The sequence below is a fragment of the Lithobates pipiens genome, unplaced genomic scaffold (genome assembly GCF_037356315.1).
Source record: "Lithobates pipiens isolate NorthernLeopardFrog02 unplaced genomic scaffold, aLitPip1_a1.2 Scaffold_18, whole genome shotgun sequence".
Lineage (NCBI taxonomy): Eukaryota > Metazoa > Chordata > Amphibia > Anura > Ranidae > Lithobates > Lithobates pipiens.
The window spans coordinates 646,686,721-646,703,096 of NW_027507758.1; the positions used below are offsets into that span (position 1 = coordinate 646,686,721).

Sequence of the window (16,376 nt, forward strand, 5' to 3'; positions counted from 1 at the left end):
GAGCTCTAGATAGTTATTGGCAAATCGGTTTTTAGTAGAGGTGGGCAGTGATATTCCTGGGTAAGACATACTAGTCTCTGCCCATGGGAATGTATACATATTTTACAAGAGGTTTCTAGTGATGCCAACTGGCCCCAAACCTGGTATGTATGATTCCTCTTCGGGGACTTTATAGAAGGGTATTGTGCTGAATCCATATAAAATCTTGTGGACTGTGGCCAGGGAGGTCAGAGGGTTTGTGAGCATTTATATTATTTTTCAGCAAAAAGGCTGATTTTGCAGTTGATGAAGATAATGTTAAAGCCTGAAATAATGGCATTTGATCTAATGTGCTCTGCGAGGGGTTCCATTAATAGGGTAAAAATCAGTGGTGATCGGGGGCAGCCCTGGAGAGTTCCATTAGTGATATTAAAGGGTTTGGATGGCATCTCTAAAGTATAAACCTGATCTGATGGGGAATGATAGAGGGCTGTGATTGGACGATAGTACGTTATTCCGCTAAAGCTGAATCTGTGTAGTACAGCATGTAAGTAAGGCCAATGTATTCTATCCAAAGTCTTCTCTGCATCCAGGGAAAGAAGCAGAGAAGGCGTTTGTGAGAAATTTGCGTGGTGGATGATATTTACGAGTCTCTGTGTAACATCCGAGGATTGGCGACCTGTAATGAATAGAGATGGGCCCGATGTTTAAGTCGAGCGTAAGTTTGACTGGAACATCGGGTGTTCGCTTGTTCGTATAACAAACAAACATATGGGGCACTCGTGGGGCCCGCTGACGAGCACCCCACAATTCACTGCATTGAATTCAGTGCATTGATGGATGCTGATTGGCCAAAACATGCACCTGACCTGTATGCTTTGGCCAATCACAGTGCTATGTACTGTCAGAGCCATGATTGGCCAAAGGCAGGGTGCCTTTGGCCAATCATGGCTTTAGGGGCTAAGTCCATGCCTCACACTATATAAGACTGCTTGCATTGGTAGCCGTGTATTGTCTGCATTAATGGAGAGAGATAAGGCAGGTTAGTTAGTGAATTGAGTGTGCAGTCAGTGTAGTGCATATAACACAGAGTATATAGTGCAGTCAGTGTAGTGCATATAACACAGTGCAGAGTATATAGTGCAGTCAGTGTAGTGTATATAACACAGTGCAGAGTATATAGTGCAGTCAGTGTAGAGTATATAACACAGTTCAGAGTATATAGTGCAGTCAGTGTAGTGTATATAACACAGAGCAGAGTATATAGTGCAGTCAGTGTAGAGTATATAACACAGTGCAGAGTATATAGTGCAGTCAGTGTAGAGTATATAACACAGTGCAGAGTATATAGTGCAGTCAGTGTAGTGTATATAACACAGTGCAGAGTATATAGTGCAGTCGGTGTAGTGTATATAACACAGTGCAGAGTATATAGTGCAGTCAGTGTAGAGTATATAACACAGTGCAGAGTATATAGTGCAGTCAGTGTAGTGTATATAACACAGAGCAGAGTATATAGTGCAGTCAGTGTAGAGTATATAACACAGTGTAGAGTATATAGTGCAATCAGTGTAGTGTATATAACACAGAGCAGAGTATATAGTGCAGTCAGTGTAGTGTATATAACACAGAGCAGAGTATATAGTGCAGTCAGTGTAGAGTATATAACACAGTGCAGAGTATATAGTGCAGTCAGTGTAGAGTATATAACACAGTGCAGAGTATATAGTGCAGTCAGTGTAGTGTATATAACACAGTGCAGAGTATATAGTGCAGTCAGTGTAGTGTATATAACACAGAGCAGAGTATATAGTGCAGTCAGTGTAGTGCATATAACACAGTGCAGAGTATATAGTGCAGTCGGTGTAGTGTATATAACACAGTGCAGAGTATATAGTGCAGTCAGTGTAGTGTATATAACACAGTGCAGAGTATATAGTGCAGTCAGTGTAGTGTATATAACACAGTGCAGAGTATATAGTGCAGTCAGTGTAGAGTATATAACACAGTTCAGAGTATATAGTGCAGTCAGTGTAGTGTATATAACACAGAGCAGAGTATATAGTGCAGTCAGTGTAGAGTATATAACACAGTGCAGAGTATATAGTGCAGTCAGTGTAGAGTATATAACACAGTGCAGAGTATATAGTGCAGTCAGTGTAGTGTATATAACACAGTGCAGAGTATATAGTGCAGTCGGTGTAGTGTATATAACACAGTGCAGAGTATATAGTGCAGTCAGTGTAGAGTATATAACACAGTGCAGAGTATATAGTGCAGTCAGTGTAGTGTATATAACACAGAGCAGAGTATATAGTGCAGTCAGTGTAGAGTATATAACACAGTGTAGAGTATATAGTGCAATCAGTGTAGTGTATATAACACAGAGCAGAGTATATAGTGCAGTCAGTGTAGTGTATATAACACAGAGCAGAGTATATAGTGCAGTCAGTGTAGAGTATATAACACAGTGCAGAGTATATAGTGCAGTCAGTGTAGAGTATATAACACAGTGCAGAGTATATAGTGCAGTCAGTGTAGTGTATATAACACAGTGCAGAGTATATAGTGCAGTCGGTGTAGTGTATATAACACAGTGCAGAGTATATAGTGCAGTCAGTGTAGAGTATATAACACAGTGTAGAGTATATAGTGCAATCAGTGTAGTGCATATAACACAGAGTATATAGTGCAGTCAGTGTAGAGTATACAACACAGTGCAGAGTATATAGTGCAGTCGGTGTAGTGTATATAACACAGTGCAGAGTATATAGTGCAGTCAGTGTAGTGTATATAACACAGAGCAGAGTATATAGTGCAGTCAGTGTAGTGTATATAACACAGAGCAGAGTATATAGTGCAGTCAGTGTAGAGTATATAACACAGTGTAGAGTATATAGTGCAATCAGTGTAGTGTATATAACACAGAGCAGAGTATATAGTGCAGTCAGTGTAGAGTATACAACACAGTGTAGAGTATATAGTGCAGTCAGTGTAGTGCATATAACACAGAGTATATAGTGCAGTCAGTGTAGAGTATATAATAACACAGTGTAGAGTATATAGTGCAGTCAGTGTAGAGTATATAACACAGTGCAGAGTACATAGTGCAGTCAGTGTAGAGTATATAACAGTGCAGAGAATATAGTGCTGTCAGTGTTGTGTATATAATACAGTGCAGAGTGAAGTGTATATAGTGCAGTGTACAGTATATAATACAGCGCAGAGTATATAATACAGACAGTGTAGTGGATATAATGCAGTTCAGAGTATATAGTGCAGTCAGTGTACATGCTGGGACTTGTAGTCCTCCAGTGTATACTATTCAATGTGTACAGGACATGCTGGAACTTGTAGTCCTCCTGTGTATAATATACAATGTATATAGGACATGTTGGTACTTGTAGTCATCCTCTCTATAATATACAATGTATACAGGACATGCTGGGACTTTTAGTTCCCTGGTGTATAATATACAGTGTATAAAGGGCATGCTGGGACATGTAGCCCCCCTGTTTATAATATACAATGTATACAGGACATGCTGGGAATTGTAGTCCCCCTGTGTATAATATATAATGTATACAGGACATGCTGGGACTTTTAGTCCTCCAGGTGGTTAATATAACATGTATACAGGATATGCTGGGACTTGCAGTCCTCCTGTGTATAATATACAATGTATACTAGACATGTGCAGAGTAAAATATTTCGTTTCGGAATTTCGTTTTCGTCCGAAAACTTAATTTATTTAGTTACTCCCGAAATTCGTTTTTATTTATTTCGTTTTTCGTTCAAAAATTGCATTCGTCCGAAAATCCACATGAATCACGGTCGAATCTGTCTTGGAAGGTTTATAGTGTCTGTCGAATGTATAAAGAAGATTCGACGGAGCTAACTATATAGCATACTTTAGAACCCTATTAAAGTCTATGGGACTCCAACGTTCAAAATCTAAAGTGCTAATTTTAAAGGGTAATATGCAAGTTACTGTCCTAAAAAGTGTTTGGGGACCCGGGTCCTGCCCCAGGGGACATGGATCAATGCAAAAAAAAGTTTTAAAAACTGCAGTTTTTTCGGGAGCAGTGATTTTAATAATGATTAAAGTGAAACAATAAAAGTGTAATATTCCTTTAAATTTCGTAGTGGGGGGTATCTATAGTATGCCTGTGAAGGGGCGCATGTTTCCCGTGCTTAGAACTGTCCCTGCACAAAGTGTCATTTATGCAGGAAAAAAAGTCCTTTAAAATCACTCGCAGCTATTATGAATTGTCGGCTCCGTAATACAGAGAACACTCATTGAAAGTCATTGATAAAAAAATAAAAAATAAAATAAAAAAAAAGCGTGGGGGTCCCCCAAATTCAGTTACCAGGCCCTTCAGGTCTGGTATGGATATTAAGGGGAACCCTGCCTCAAATTTAAGAAAAAAATTGACGTGGGGTTCCCCCTAAATATCCATAACCAGACCCTTCAGGTCTGGTATGGATATTAAGGGGAACCCCGCGTCAAATTAAAAAAAAAATTGACGTGGGGTTCCCCCTAAAAATCCATACCAGACCCTTTATCCGAGCACGCAACCTGGCAGGCCGCAGGAAAAGAGGGGGGGACGAGAGAGCGGCCCCCCTCCCTCCTGAACCGTACCAGGCCACATGCCCTCAACATTGGGAGGATGCTTTGGGGGTCTGTGACCCCTCAAAGCACCTTGTCCCCATGTTGATGAAGACAAGGGCCTCATCCCCACAACCCTGGCCGGTGGTTGTGGAGGTCTGCGGGCGGGGGGCTTATCAGAATCTGGAAGCCCCCTTTAACAAGGGGACCCCCAGATCCCGGCCCCCCCTGTTTGAAATGGTAAGGGGGTACAAAAGTACCCCTACCATTTCACAAAGAAAGTGTAAAAAATGGTTAAATAAAACAAACACACTTTTGAAAAATACCTTTATTAAAAATAAAAAAATAAAAAAAATATTCCAGCGGCGGTAATCCACTCTTGCTATCCAGCGACGGACGGTCATCTCTGTAACACAGGCAGGTTTCCGTTACATCAGAGGGGTGAGGGGTCACCCATACGTCACAGGGAACCCCGGGTTTCCCCTTGCGTCAGAGGGGGGCGGGGTCAGGTGACGGGTGGCCCCGCCCACCGTATATAAGAAACGTCAAGCCGCCGGAATGTCTGTAGTGTCTCCTCCACGGAGACAGAAGAAGGACGGAGGATTCACTGCGCTGGATGAGATGAGACATCGCTGGAGAGATGACCGTCCGTCGCTGGATAGCAAGAGTGGATTACCGCCGCTGGAATCTTTTTTTTATTTTTTTATTTTTAATAAAGGAATTTTTCAAAAGTGTGTTTGTTTTATTTAACCATTTTTTACACTTTCTTTGTGAAATGGTAGGGGTACTTTTGTACCCCCTTACCATTTCAAACAGGGGGGGGGCCGGGATCTGGGGGTCCCCTTGTTAAAGGGGGCTTCCAGATTCTGATAAGCCCCCCGCCCGCAGACCTCCACAACCACCGGCCAGGGTTGTGGAGATTAGGCCCTTGTCCTCATCAACATGGGGACAAGGTGCTTTGAGGGGTCACAGACCCCCAAAGCATCCTCCCAATGTTGAGGGCATGTGGCCTGGTACGGTTCAGGAGGGAGGGGGGGCCGCTCTCTCGTCCCCCCTCTTTTCCTGCGGCCTGCCAGGTTGCGTGCTCGGATAAAGGGTCTGGTATGGATTTTTAGGGGAAACCCCACGACAATTTTTTTTAAAATTTGAGGCAGGGTTCCCCTTAATATCCGTACCAGACCTGAAGGGCCTGGTAATTGAATTTGGGGGACCCCCACGCTTTTTTTTAAATTTATTTATTTATTTTTTTTATCAATGACTTTCAATGAGTGTTCTCTGTATTACGGAGCCGACAATTCATAATAGCTGCGAGTGATTTTAAAGGACTTTTTTTCCTGCATAAATGACACTTTGTGCAGGGACAGTTCTAAGCACCAGAAACATGCGCCCCTTCACAGGCATACTATAGACAACCCCCCCCCCCCCACTACGAAATTTAAAGGAATATTACACTTTTATTGTTTCACTTTAATCATTATTAAAATCACTGCTCCCGAAAAAACGGCCGTTTTTAAACCTTTTTTTTGCATTGATACATGTCCCCTGGGGCAGGACCCGGGTCCCCAAACACTTTTTAGGACAGTAACTTGCAGAATCTTTTCTCTCTGTCAAATCTTTTTTCTCTGTCGAATATTTTCTCTATATTATCTTGGACTAATAGAGTTAAGGTTAAGCACATTCGACCACAGGTTCAATAGACAGATTGTTATTGTCAGAGTCATGTCGAATCTCCTATTCTATATCCAACTATTGTAACAATGAAAACGAAAATAAAGCATTTATTTATGTCGGATCTTTCGTTTTTCGGATTCTGTGCTTTCGTTATCGTTTGTCAAAACGAAAACGAAAATAGCTGAAATTCGGACGAAAACGAATGCACATGTCTAATGTATACAGGACATGCTGGTACCTGTAGTCACCCTCTCTATAATATACAATGTATACAGGACATGCTGGGACTTGTAGTCATCTGGTGTATAATATACAATGTATACAGGACATGCTGGGACTTGTAGTCATCTGGTGTATAATATACAATGTATACAGGACATGATGGGACTTGTAGTCCTTCTGTGTATAATATACAATGTATACAGGGCATGCTGGGACTTGTAGTCCTCTGATGTATAATATACAATGTATACAGAACATGCTGGGACTTGTAGTCCTCCTGTGTATAATATACAATGTATACAGGACATGCTGGGACTTGTAGTCCTCCTGTGTATAATATACAATGTATACAGAACATGCTGGGACTTGTAGTCCTCCTGTGTATAATATACAATGTATACAAGACATGATGGGACTTGTAGTCCTCCTGTGTATAATATACAATGTATACAGGACATGCTGGGACATTAGGGTTGCCACCTTTTCTTCAAGTAAAACCCAAACACTTTAGTGGCGCACAGCAATTTTTTTATAGTATAAACTATATATATATATTTTGCTATTAAATAACATTTTTAATAAAATGAAGTTAATAACAAAAGTTCCCCTTTACATCAGAGTCTACAGAGTTCCCCTTTTACATCTGAACCTGCAGAGTTCCTTTTACTGTAAGGGGGTACTCTGCAGACTCTGATGTAAGGGGGAACTTTGGGGACTCTGACATAAGGGATGCTCTAGGAACTCTGATTTAAGGGGGAACTCTGATGTATGGAGAGGACTCTGATGTAAGGGGGAATACTGTGGCCTCTGGTGTAAAGGGGAGCTCTGATGTAAGGGGTGCTCTGAGAACCCTGAATTACCTTAGTGTACTCACTCAGTGGCAGGAGAGAGGAGGGAGACTTCAGTCACAGACAGGGATGGATGGTGAGCTCACTCACCCTTTGGCAGTCAGCACCTCTCATCCAGATGTATCTGGAAGCCATAGTCTGGTCTGAATAATGTGTCCGGGTATCAGGCACTCTGAAACCTGGATGCATGATTCCAAACCCGAACTGTCCGGGTGAATCCTGGACAGGTGGCAACCCTATGGGACATGCTGGGACTTGTAGGCCCCCTGTGTATAATATAAAAGTAGACAGGACATGCTGGAACTTGTAGCCCCCCTTTTGTATAATACAGAAACTATACAGGCCATGCTGGAACGTGTAGTCCCCCTGTGTATAATATAAAAAGTATACAGGACATGCTGAAACTTGTAGTCCCCCTGTGTATAATATAGAATGTATAGAGGATATGCTGGGACTCTCCATAGACATGAGGACACATAAGACATGGAAGACTCTACATAGACATGAAGTCCTCCGGTGTATAATATACAATGTATACAGGACATGCAAGGACTTGTAGTCCCCCTGTGTATAATATACCATGTATACAGGACATGCTAGGACTTGTAGTCCTCCGGTGTATAATGTATAAAGGACATGCTGGGACTTGTAGTCCTCCGGTGTATAATATACACTGTATACAGGACACGCTGGGACTTGTAGTCCTCCGGTGTATAATGTATAAAGGACATGCTGGGACTTGTAGTCCTCCGGTGTATAATATACACTGTATACAGGACACGCTGGGACTTGTAGTCCTCTGGTGTATAATGTATAAAGGACATGCTGGGACTTGTAGTCCTCTGGTGTATAATATACAATGTATACAGGACACGCTGGGACTTGTATAAAGTGTATATTATACACCGGAGGACTACAAGTCCCAGCATGTCCTGTATACATTGTATATTATACACCGGAGGACTACAGGACATGTTGGGACTTGTAGTCCTCCAGTGTATAATATACAATGTATACGGGACATGCTGGGACCTGTAGTTCTCCATATGCATACACATATACACACATACATACTAAGATGAGAAGATATGAAGATATACAGTATGTTCACTCCTAATGATGTTACAAAGATGATAAGATGGCTCCTAAATCCAACCTTTGTCTTCTCTTTATGTTCCATGTAATTGGGACATCGGAGTGATGACACCCATGTGGGCAGTACCCGGGCTGTCTTGCCATTTTTATCAGTTGGGTGACCACCTAACATACAGGTTCCAGGGACCCCTGAGGTTCTCAGCCCCCTACATGAATGGTGGCCTATCCTTCCCGTCCTCAGGACTGTGTATGGTTGAGCCCTTCTCTCCCAGGAGTACTCACACATTAAATCCAAGCACCGGCTTCCAGGACTCTGCAGTCAGGGTTCCACCAACCCTCACGTCTCTTCTTTCCCCTCCAGGCACTGGCTGTAATGGTCGGCACTTCTCTCCTAAGTATTCACACCGAGGTCAGATCTTACAGAAAACTTTCTTTACTGTGTTTTATAAGATCTTATTGTGTGAATAGTACCCCACAGACACACATCAATGTCTGTAGTCTCCTTCCGTTCTCTGTCTCACAAATCATTATATAGACTGCTAGAGAGGAAATTCAGGTTTACTACCCTAAAAGGAAATATTCAAGGATCTCAGAAGCAGCAGGAAGCGGTGAAGACGTAAACAGGAACTTGTGGTTTCACAGACAGCTACTGGTATGAGCTGAAGAGATCAATTCATCTCTTTTACAACTGTCTCAAGCACTAGCTGATACATAACAATCAATATATTGGCATAGAAAGTAACTGCCCAACTCATGGCCGAGATCGTACATAATTACTTCATGCTGGAGAGCGTTGTATGTCTAATGAACAATTAGTCTTGACTATTGTATAGCAGATGTAACCTATTTACCATCCACTACCAGCCAACCCTCCAGCCACCATCCCCCCATACTATTACCAATAACTGAGACCACACCAAGCTGGAGTAAACATTGGCCATAGCAGCCATCTTCTTTTTATTAAAAACACAAATAAAATTAACATAAACTGTATAACTTCTGTTATAAAACAAAATCCCCCATCAGTTAACTACTCACGTTGGTCTTTGCAGGAAAACCCCCCAATCTTTCCACTCGATCCACTCCTGCTCTGTGATAACGTAAACTGAACTAAGGCCTCCAGCTGATATACTAGCTTGGAGACAACAAACCACTGACCGCAATGCCCCCATTAACCAAATTCCAGCTAAACCACCGTTAGCTGGAATACCACCAAGGGGACCCAATACCACCGAGGGTTCCCGAACTCTTCCATATCCGGGGTTTCTTCTTTCACCCGCAAAGACCAACACCCCGCCACTGCCATGACATCTACTGCTCTGTAGATGCAAAACCACACACCATACTCACCAATATAAGGGGGGGGGAGGGTGGAAAGATCGTTCCTCCCACTGCCAACTGAGCTGGGGAGGGACCCTGCTTCCTCTAAGTTCCTCACTGCTCCGCCCCCACTCCATCCCGACCAATCCTACCTCCTTTTACAAATTCTTTTCCTTCCAGGCTGCCCCTGTTAACCCTGTCATGCCCGCCCTTTGTTTAATTATTTTTATTACTTTTACTCCGGACTCTCTGATTCTTCTTTTGCTCTCCATATGTCCACTAGCTTCACTATTCACCTTTCCCTGGAGGTGAAAACCAAGGAAACACCGGCTCCTGGTCCAGTCTGCACCGAGAGAAACACCAACTCTTTACCCATTCTGAACCAAGGGAAACATGAGCTCCTGACCCAGTTTGGAGCAAGAGAAACACCAGCTCCTGGTCAAATCTGAACCAGGAAAAACACCATCTCCCTGCCCAGAATGAATCAAGGGTAATAACAGCCTCTATCCCAGTATGAACCAAAGGAAACACCAGCTCCTGGCCCAGTCTGAACCAAGGCAAACACTAGTTCCTGGTCCAGTCTGAACCAAGGCAAACACTAGTTCCTGGTCCAGTCTGAACCAAGGCAAACACTAGTTCCTGGTCCAGTCTGAACCAAGGGAAACACTAGTTCCTGGCCCAGTCTGAATCAAGGGAAATACCAGCTCCTGGCCCAGTCTGAATCAAGGGAAATACCAGCTCCTGGCTTAGTCTGAACCAAGAGAAACACCATCTCCTGCTTGAACAAGGGGAAACAACAACAACTACTTCTGGCCTTGTCTGGACCAAAGGTAATATCAGCCTCTGTCCAAATTATGGCAGATATAGTAAATAGTTACTTCATGCTGGAGAACCTTGCACATCTAGTGAATAATTATTCTGATTCTTACTTTGCTCTCCATTATGTTGCTTCACTATTCACCTGTCTCTGGAGGGGAAAACCAAGAGAAACATTAGCTGTAGGGCCAAGTGAAAGACCAGCTTCTGGTCCAGTTTCAACCAAGGGAAACACCAGCTGCTGGTCCAGTCTGAACAAATAGAAACATCATCTCCCATCCCAGCATGAACCAACGGTAATATCAGCCTCTATTCCAGTATGAACCAAGGGAAACACAAGATCCTGGCCCAGTCTGAACCAAGGAAAACACCAGCTCCTAGCCCTATCTAAACCAAGGGTAATATCAGCCTCTATCACGTTATGAACCAAGGTAAACACAAGCTCCTGGCCCAGTCTGAACCAAGGCAAACACCAGCTCCTCATCCAGTTTCAACCAAGGGAAACACCAGCTCCTTGCTCATTCTGAACCAAGGGAAACACCAATTCCTGGCCCTGTCTGAAATCAAAGGAAACACAAAATTGTAGGCCAGTCTGAACCAAAGGAAACACCAGATCCGACTCAGCCTGAACAAGAGGAATCACCAATTGGGCCCAGTCTGAGACAATGGTAAAATTAGCCTCTGCCCCAGTCTTAATCATTGGAAACACCAGCTACTGGACCAGTCTGAACAAAGAGACACCAGCTCCTGTCCCAGTCTGAACCAAGGGAAACACAAGCTCCTGATGCAGTCTGAACCAAGGGTAATATCAGGCTCTGTCCCAGTCTGAAGGAGAGGAGTGTGGAGGGTAGGGATGAGCCGAACACCCCCCAGTTTGGTTCGGATCAGAACTTTCGAACGGACAGCAAATTCATACGAACTTTAGAACCCCACTGAAGTCTATGGGACTCGAACGTTCGAAATAAAAAGTGCTAATTTTAATGGCTAATATGCAAGATACTGTCCTAAAAAGGGTTTGGGGACCTGGCTCCTGCCCCAGGGGACATGGGTCAATGGCTAAAATGTTTTTAAAAACGGCCGTTTTTGCGGGAGCACTGATTTTAATGACATTAAAGTGAAAAAAAGTGAAATATTCCTTTAAATATCATGCCTGGGGGTGTCTATAGTATGCCTGTGAAGTGCCACGTGTTTCCCGTGTTTAGAACAGTCCCTGCACAAAATGACATTTAATGGAAAAAAATGCATTTAAAACTGCTTGCGGTTTTAATGTTATATCTGGTTCCGGAAATATGGATGAAAATCATTGAGAAAAATGGCATGGGTAGCCCTCCCTGCCCATTACCAGCCCCTTTGGGTCTTGTACGGATATTAAGGTGAAACTCCAGTCAAAAAATCAATTTTTAAGCTCTTTGGAAAACATAGGGAAGGGTTATCACCCCTGTATAATTTGTTTTGCCGTCCATCCTTTTTCATCTCACTTCCTGTTGTCTCCTTCCGTTTGCAAGTAGCAGACGTTTGTAAGTTGGATGTTTGAAAGTAGGGGCCTCCCCTATATGCTCTGCAGAAATGGCGGAACAAGGTGTTGGTGTTGCCACAACATTGTAAACCCTCAAAGTGACTCTTGGTGGGCGCTGGAGCACCCTGCTGCGAACGATTATATCAAGAATTGTAATTACATGGCATTGTTGAACAGTGGTAGAAAAATTGGGCCTTTGGTGGTTGTGGTGCCACAACACTATAAGTCCTCACAATTACTCTTGGCGGGCACAGGAACGGGCCCTGCTGTGAAATATTATATCAAGAATTGTAATTACATGCCCCTGTTAAACAATGGATGAAAAATTGGGCCTTAGGCACTGCTTGCTGGTGCCACAACACTGCAACCTCTCCCAGATACACTAATTGGAGTGCAGGAATGAGCCCTGCTGCAAAGCATTGCATCAAAAATTGTAATTACATGCCCCTGTTAAACAGGGGCTGAAAAATTTGGCTGGTGGCATCACCCAAAACCAAAAATGTTCTTCCAACATATCAGCGGGATCATTGAGGAGGAAGAGGATAGTCAGTCAACATAACAGGACAGCCAATCAGCATCAGCATAGGCAGTCTTTAAGGGATGTGACATTTAAAAAAAATGATTCGGGTTACATCAGCTTCAGGTGTTTGGTAGCTGGTGGTGATCCAAGACTGATTCATCTTTATGAAGGTCAGTCGATCAACCGAGTCGGTGGATAGGCGCACCCTGTGATCGGTTACAAAGCCACCAGCAGCACTGAAGGTGCATTCCAAAAGAACACTAGATGCAGGACAGGCCAGTAGCTCAATTGCATACCGTGCAAGCTCTGGTCAGTGATCCATCCTCAAGACCCAGTAAGCCAAAGGATTTTTGGTGGGAAGGGTGTCCAAGTCTGACCTTGCCCCTAGGTATTCCTGCACCATGTAAATCAGACGCCGGTGATTGTTGCTGGAACTGATCATACCTTGGGGCTGCGAACTAAAAAATTGTCTGAATGCATCGGTCAGATGGCCACCTTCTCCACCGCTCCTTCTGACCGAAGCTTCAGCAACACGTTGTCCAGCACCAGGAGTTTGTAACCTCCCAGACACTGGGAACGCGTTGCACAGACCTTTCTGCAAGGCCTCCCGAAGATGTCTCATCCTCTGCTCCCTCTGCGATGGCAAGTTATGGTCCGCAACTTTACCCTTGTACCGTGGATCAAGGAGAGTGGCCAGCCAGTAATGGTCCCTCTCCTTGATCCGAAGAATACAAGGATCCTTCCACAGGCTTTAGAGGATCAGGGAGGCCATGCAGCGTAGGTTAGCTGAGGCATTCGGTCCGGAGTCCTCTGGATCACTAAGGACAACATGTTCCGCAGCCACCACCTCCAAGCCACGTACAAGTCCACGGGTTTCTTGGAACTGTAAATCATCCCTACAAGACTGCTGCTGCTGCTGATGCTGAGTGCCAGGATCCACCTCCATGCTGACACAATCCTCCTCCTCCTCGTCCTCTTCCTGTGTGATGGGTGGGACAGCAGGAACGCTGTCTGGATAAAGGGGGCCTTGAAAGGCATGGAAGTCCTCCTCTTCCTGCCTCTGTTCTGCCTCAAGTGCCCTGTCCAATATTCCACGCAGCATATGCTCCAACAGGTGGACAAGAGGTACAGTGTCACTGATGTATGCACTGTCACTGCTCACCATCCTTGTGGCCTCCTCAAATGGTAACAGGACATCATTGATGGCCCTCTGCTGCGTGTGCAGCCACTGCAGCATGGCCAACGTTGAGTTCCACCTGGTGGGCATGTCACATATAAGGCGGTTCTTGGGCAGGTTCAACTCCTTTTGGAGCTCAGCCAGCCAAGCACAGGCATTAAATGATCGGCGGAAATGCACACAGACTTTCCTGGCCTGCTTCAGGACATCCTGTAAGTCTAGGTACCTGCCCAAGAACCACTGCACCACCAGGTTAAGGACGTGAGCCACACAGGGCATATGGGTCAGTTGTGCCTGTCAGAAGGAGAGGAGGTTGGTGCCATTGTCGCAAACCACCATTCCTGGCTTAAGCTGGCATGGCATCAACCACTTCTCGGCCTGCCCCTGCAGAGCTGACAAACTATCTGCCCCAGTGTGGCTCCTGTCCCCCAAACAAACCAGCGCAAGCACGTCATGGCATAGTTTTGCCTGCGTACTTGCATACAACCAGTAGTAGCATTTTGGAGGCGTGGTGGCGAAACAACCTCCAACACTACTGCACCTTGTCCTGCATCCTTCCCAGCTGGCAGAAGAGTGACCCAATGGGCCGTGAAAGACAGGCAACGTCCCTGTCCATGCTTGCTGGACCATGAGTCAGCGGTAATATGCACCTTACCGCTGACCGCCCTGTCCAGCGAGGCAAGGACATTCCTTCCACATGCCGGTAGAGAGCCGGAATTTCCTTCCATGAGAAAAAGTGGCGTTTGGGGACCTGCCACTGAGGAACTGCACATTGCACAAACTCACGGAAGGGGGCTGATTCTACCAACTGAAAAGGCAGCAGTTGAAGTGCTAGCAATTTAGCCAAGCTAGCATTCAACCGCTGGACATGTGGATGGCTGGGAGTGAACTTCTTTCGATGGTCCAGCAGCTGGGGCAGGGAAATTTGCCTGCTATAATCGGACGTGGGTGTACTGCTAGCAGAGTGCCCGGAAGCACTTGGCTGTGAAACACCTAATGCTACACCTTCATTCCTCTCAGAGCAGGTTTCAGAGAGGACTGAAGGTCTAGTGGGGTTGGGGATCCCAGCTGATGAGGAGCAAGGAGAGGTCCGCTTTGTTCTTTGGTGTGGGTCTTTGAGGTACGCTTGCCAAGGAGCTGCATGGCAGGTCAACATATGTCTGGTCAAGCATGTGGTGCCCAAGCAGCTGATGTTTTGGCCATGCGAGATACGCTTGAGACATATGTTGCAAATAGCAGCGGTGCAAATCTGATGCACTCGTCTCAAAAAAGGCCCACACCAAAGAACTTTTAGAATAACGCGCAGAGGCGGCGCCCTGCACAGGCAGAGCTCTGCGGTGTGATTCAGTCAGTGTGCTACCCCTAAGCTGGCCCCCTGAGGGCATCCTGCCTCGTTGGACATGTGCCTCCTCCTCCTCTTTCTCTTCCTCCCTCCTGCCAGGCACCCACGTGGAGTCAGTGCCCTCATCATCCCCTCTCTCTTCATCGCAGGAGGAAACCTGGCAGTATGCTGCAGCTTGTGGAACATGACTGCCAGATTGCTGTCCTTCTTGAGCATCCCCTCCCTCTGCGCTCACACTACTGCCTTCCTCTAGCTGAGTATCATCATCAGAGCCTACAAAACACTGGGCATCCTCCTGGAGCATGTACCCAACACTGTGCTCAAAGAGTTCAGGAGACTCCTCAGGAGGACGTGGTGGGTCTAGGGAAGGAGTCACTGATGATGACATTGAGAGGAGGGAAGACGATGCGTTGGCAGCTGCTTTGCTAGTACCCTGAGCCTGAGTGAGAGAGGATGAGGAGGATGAAGAGGGCTTGGTCATCCACTCTACCAAGTCTTCGGCATGATGCAGCTCAACATGTCCAGCTGCTGAAAATAAGGACAAGCATGTCCCATGGTCACGTGCTGATGATGATGCACCACGTCCACGACCAGCACTGTTGTCTCTAGACACAGAGCCTGCTTGCCCTCTTTTATCGGCTTGAGCCTGTCTGCGTCTCCTTGTTGGCCTTCCAGACATGGTAATGGCCTGAAGGGAGATGGGAAAACCAGCATTTGGGTAGTGTATATTGTGCTGGAGGCACACAACACCCACTAACTCCTGCAGATTCCTTTATTATTGAACAACAGGAATTAAAGGGTAGATACCAGTGTATACTGTGCTGTGCTGGAGGCACACAACACCAACTAACTCCTGCAGATAGCAGATGGCTCAATTAGAAAATAGCAAAATAGGTAGATACACGTGTATATTGCGCTCAGGTCACACAGACAACACCCAGAATCTCCTGAAGATGGCTGATAGCTCAATTACAGAAGAGCAATATAGCTATATAGGTGGATAATGGTGTATACTGCGCTCAGGGCATACAGACAACACCCACAAACTCCTGTAGATGGCTGAAAGCTCAATTACAGAAGAGCAAGAACGCTAAATAGGTGGATAACGGATGGTGTATACTGTGTTGAAGGTACACAGAGAACACCCACTAACTCCTGCAGATGCCAACACACTACACAAGGCCGCCACGCTTGCGGCCTTATATAGTGTGGGGCGTGTACTACAGAGCCTGAGCTATGATTGGCCACAGGAATCCTGCCT

General features: G+C 45.1%; 1 protein-coding gene across 1 annotated transcript in view; it reads left to right on the plus strand.

The window, feature by feature from the left end:
* The window catches only part of LOC143986913 (uncharacterized), a 417,248-nt gene that overhangs the window by 266,417 nt on the left and 134,455 nt on the right, over positions 1-16,376 (plus strand). The window lies entirely within an intron of this gene.